Here is a 5,018-nt window from a genome sequence, read left to right as displayed (position 1 = left end):
TCACAAACTTTAAAACATGTCCATGTAGGAATGTTTCTGTTATGCTAGTCAGTTGTATTGTATTAGATGTACCACTTCAACACAAGATGCGAACATGATCATCATTACCACAATCCAAAAAATTCATTTGAGACACAAAACACTTGCAGTGTACAGTGGTAGTGGTGACAAAATAACAGTGATGACACAGAATGCATTTTCAAAATCAATCGCAATACTTTCGCTCAAGAGGCTTAACTTAAAATCATCAACTCTACAGCCTGTAAAATAGCACCAAACTACACTAACAATATTCTTGATGGATGTACTTCTGTTACCTACAACATTTGTCACAAAAACACATTGTGCTTTTAAAAAGTCCAAAGCTTTTATGTAACGTGTGCCATAATTTAACAAACAGGTTATCAGAAATATTGTAGTCGTGGGACTGGAGTAATATCATGGAAATGTTTGGAATGCCTTTTGGTTTCCGTCTTCTGGTTTGGTCAAGCTAAAGTCCCTCCTCCATGAGTCTACAACAATAAACAAATGGAGTGTTAAACTTCACTACTGTCTTCATCAGCATCATCATTTTGGGTGTATCCTCACCTACATCCGGAGCGGCAGGAAGCCTAGTGGTTAGAGCGTTGGGCCACTAACCGAAAGGTTGGTGGCTCGAATCTCTGAGCTGACAAGGTAAAAATCTGTTGTTCTGCACCTGAACAAGGCAGTTAACCCACAGTTCCCAGGCCGCCATTGTAAATAAGAATTTGTTCTTAACACACTTGCCTAGTTAAAAATATTAAATCTGACTCTAGATTATGGAGGTGAATGAATGTATTCTCTGTTGGAAAAGTTTTTTAAACTCACCGTGGGTTTTATCTCACCACCGTCTCCAGCCGATCCCTTCCCGCTATATTCTTACTGTTCTGTACAAACTCCTAAAGAGGGAGAGAGCGTAAGAATGAGATAACCGGGTAAGTTGGGTGTAAAATGTGCACAAACACTATTCGCCATATAGAGGGAGTAAAAGTGGTACTCTGTAAAAACAAAGGCTATGTTCCATTGTCCACACTAACAAACCACTAAGAATGTACGGTGTGATACATTGGAATGCTAGTGTGGATAATGGAACAGAGACATATAGACATATATACAGACATATATACAGTGGTGTAAAGTACTTAAGCAAAAATACTTTAATGTACTACTTAAGTTGTTTTGTTAGGTATCTGTACTTTATTTTACTATTTATATTTTTGCCAACTTTTACTTCACTACATTCTTAAAGAAAATAAGGTACTTTTTACTCCATACATTTTCCCTGACACCCAAAAAGTACTCGTTACATTTTGACAGGAAAATGGTCTAATTCACACATATTCAAGAGAACATCCCTGGTCATCCCTACTGCCTCTGATCTGGCGGACTCACTAAACACAAATGCTTTGTTTGTAAATGATGTGTTGGAGTATGCCCCTGGATATCCGTCAATAAAAACAAGAAAGAAAATTGTGCCGTCTGCACTGAGGCAGACCACAAGACTCATGACATTGTCTCTACAGAAACTGGTGCTGTTGATCGCTGTCGCCGTGTACGCGTTCTAAAACAGACAAACACGAGACAGAAATATCATCAATGGCAATGTGTGATTGCTGTCTTCTTGGAATAAAATTCAATGAATTTATAAAGCCTTTTTTTTAAATCAGCAGAGGTCACAAAGTGCTTATACAGAAACCCAGCCTAAAACCCTAAACCCTAAACGGCAAGCAATGAAGATGTAGAGGCATCTCCATTGTAAATTAGTCTCCATTGTAAAATAGACTGTTGTCAATGATATAGCGTGGAATCGTAAGAACAATCCACAACTCAGATGACAATAAATCGGATTCTGATAAAACACTAAATTGATTCACGTATGTTAGACACTTCTTCAGGCTCCACAAGCAGCAGATGCAGGCTTTCGGCATACAGCGAGCACAGGCATTTTCCTACAAACAGTAAAGGGTCAAAGGATATTCTGCATTTTTGTCCCTACCCATCAGTGTGACATGATAAACTGGTAGTTTGTATAAGTGAAAGTGGACATGTTTAAAGGCACAGTATGGGATATTTCTTGCTTATTCATTAATGGTCAAATCTGCCAAGACAACCAATGTGGAATTTGAATTCTGTTGTTGTTGATGACAGAAAACCTTCCATACACTTGCAATAGGTCCTTGTTTCACATTTCTGATTCACACTCATTCTGCCTAGACTAGTAAAATAATTATAAAACTCTTGTTTAAGGCTGATTTCAGCCTGTTTGTGATGGGATAAAGAAGGCTCGATGTGTCAGGAATGAAGAGATCCAGCCATGTGGAAAGAGATTAGTCTGTTCAGAGCACAGAGCAGCACTGGGTGGGGAGGAGCATGTTGATGTCCTTTACTAAAGTGAAACCAGTTACTAGACGTGCTGTATCATCTTTATGGATCTGCTATTTCTGGGCTCTTCAGATCTCTCTTGAAACATTTCACAGTCTCCGTTGTTTTTTAAACTACCGTATATACTAGAGAAAAATCTGAAAACACGCCCTCAGAATTTTACACAGACACAGGGTGAGTAGAGATTTACAACGATCGATGAGGAAATATTACTGTGCATATTATTTTATAGAATTTCCTGTTTTCTTCATTCACAGTAAATATGTTTAACCATATTTAGTAAATTCACAACTTTATACTGCATGTAGTACTGTTAAACAACTTAGACCAAGATTTGATAATGGTCTTAGGACCCAGTACATGTTGACAATGTCACTGAAACTATCGAGAGCTGACTCATTCAAGGAAATGGAAAATGCTCCATTATATTGTATTAATGACTGATTGATTATAATCTGGAGCTGGAGTCTGTTATTATTTTGATCTGAAGGTTTGCTGCAATTTGCTAAATAAAAATGTTGAACTTCGCTCTCTCTCTAGATATGGCTTCCTCCAGCAGTCTCCTGTCTGAAGAGCAGTTCCTGTGTTCTATCTGTCTGGATGTGTTCACTGAGCCAGTCACCACTTCATGTGGACACAACTTCTGCATGGCCTGTATCACAAAGTACTGGGATAGCAGGGACCTGTACCAATGTCCACTGTGTAAGGAGACGCTCTACAGACAACCTGAGCTTCGTGTCAACACAACGTTAAGAGAGGTTGTAGAGAATTTTAAAAAGATGAGAGGCAGAGGTAAAGACGAATCCCCTCCCAAACCTGGAAAAAGTGCCCTGTGACGCCTGCACTGGGAAGAAGCTCAGTGCCATGAAGTCTTGCCTGGTGTGTCTGGCCTCTTACTGTGAGACTCACCTGGAGCCTCATCAGATTGCCCCCAGCCTTCAAGAGACACAAACTGATCAACCCTGTGGAGAACCTGGAAGACAGGATCTGTAAGAAGCATGACAGACTCCTGGAGCTGTTCTGTAGGACTGACCAGACATGTGTGTGTCAGTTCTGCACTGAGGCAGACCACAAGACTCATGACATTGTCTCTATAGAGGAAGAGTGTGGAGAGAGGAAGGCTCAGCTGGCGAAAACTGAGGCAGAAGTGCAGCTGATTATCCAGGAACGAATGCAGAAGGTTAAAGAGATCAAACTCTCAGTAGATCTCAGCAAGAGAGATGCAGAGAGGGAGATCGCAGACAGCATACAGGTCTTCACTGCTCTGGTGCGCTCAATTGAAAAAAAGCCAGGTTGAGCTTGTTAAGGTGATTGAGGAGAGACAGAAAGCAGTAGAGAGGCAGGTTGAAGGGCTCATTAAAGATCTGGAGCAGGAAATCACTGAGCTAAAGAGGAGAAGCACTGATCTGAAGCAGCTCTCACACACTGAGGACCACCTCCATCTTCTCCAGAACTACCCATCACTAGTGTACAAACATCCACCCACCAAGAACATGTCTGAGATCAGTGTTCACAGTGCTCTGTGTGTTGGGACTGTGAGGAGAGCTGTGTCTCAGCTGGAAGAGACACTGAATAAAGAGATGGAGAAGCTGCCTGAAGTCAAACTGAAGAGGATTCAGCAGTATGCAGTGGATGTGACTCTGGACCCTGATACAGCACATCACAAACTCATCCTGTCTGAAGATGGGAAACAAGTAAGACACGGAGACATGGAGCTGAATCTTCCTGACATTCCAAAAAGGTTTGATCAGCATTGCATTGTCCTTGGAAAGGATGGCTTCTCCTCAGGGAAATTTTACTATGAGGTGATTGTTAAGGGTAAGACTAGGTGGACTTTAGGAGTGGCCAGAGAGTCCATAGACAGGAAAGGGCAAATCACACTGACACCTGAAGATGGACTCTGTGTTGTGTACCGAAGGAATGTAAATGTGTACAAAGCCAGTAACTCCCCCCCTGTCCTCCTCTCCCTGAGAAAGAATCCCCAGAAGGTTGGGGTGTTTGTGGATTATGAGGAAGGTCTGATCTCCTTTTATGATGTGGAGGCCAGGTCTCATATCTACTCTTACACTGGCTACACCTTTACAGAGAAACTCTTTCCATTCTTTGGCCCCTCTGAAAAAGATGAAAACTCAGCCCCTCTCATCATCTCTCATGTCAATCACACAGGCTGAATCAATGATGGAAAGGGAACAGATAATTAACTAATTACATTCACAAATCATTGAATATATCAGTTTAGAAATGATCATATTTAGCCAGCCGACATGACACATGATTGGAATTTCCATGGATGTCCTCTGTAATCTCATTATCAAATGAACATGTAAACTTCTTTACTCTGTTAGGGACAGATTGAATATTACTGGAGAGGGGTGGTCCAAAAATATGGGAGCTTTGTCAAACCTTTTTCATTGCTTTGGTTGTGTGGGTTTTTGGGGGTTACAGGGGGGAGGGTAGTGTGTTTTTTCCCCGGATTTACATTCACCATTCTGCTCGTATTTTCCATACAAACAATGGCTTGACTTACTTTTGGTATTACCCTAATAAAGTTTAGAAACGTTTAGGAAGGATTGGTATGGTGTGGCTATCATTAAGCCTTAGCTACTGCAGGCCTG

The 5,018-nt window shown here is 41.1% G+C and overlaps 1 pseudogene; it reads left to right on the top strand.

Annotated features, from left to right (window-relative positions):
- Positions 1–2,519: 2,519 nt before the first annotated feature.
- On the top strand, positions 2,520–4,780 carry LOC121842222 (annotated as a pseudogene).
- The last annotated feature ends 238 nt before the right edge of the window (positions 4,781–5,018 follow it).

Source organism: Oncorhynchus tshawytscha, unplaced genomic scaffold (genome assembly GCF_018296145.1).
Source record: "Oncorhynchus tshawytscha isolate Ot180627B unplaced genomic scaffold, Otsh_v2.0 Un_contig_6629_pilon_pilon, whole genome shotgun sequence".
NCBI lineage: Eukaryota > Metazoa > Chordata > Actinopteri > Salmoniformes > Salmonidae > Oncorhynchus > Oncorhynchus tshawytscha.
The sequence above is the reverse complement of the archived record's forward strand: the minus strand, read 5'-3'. Positions and strand labels throughout refer to the sequence as shown.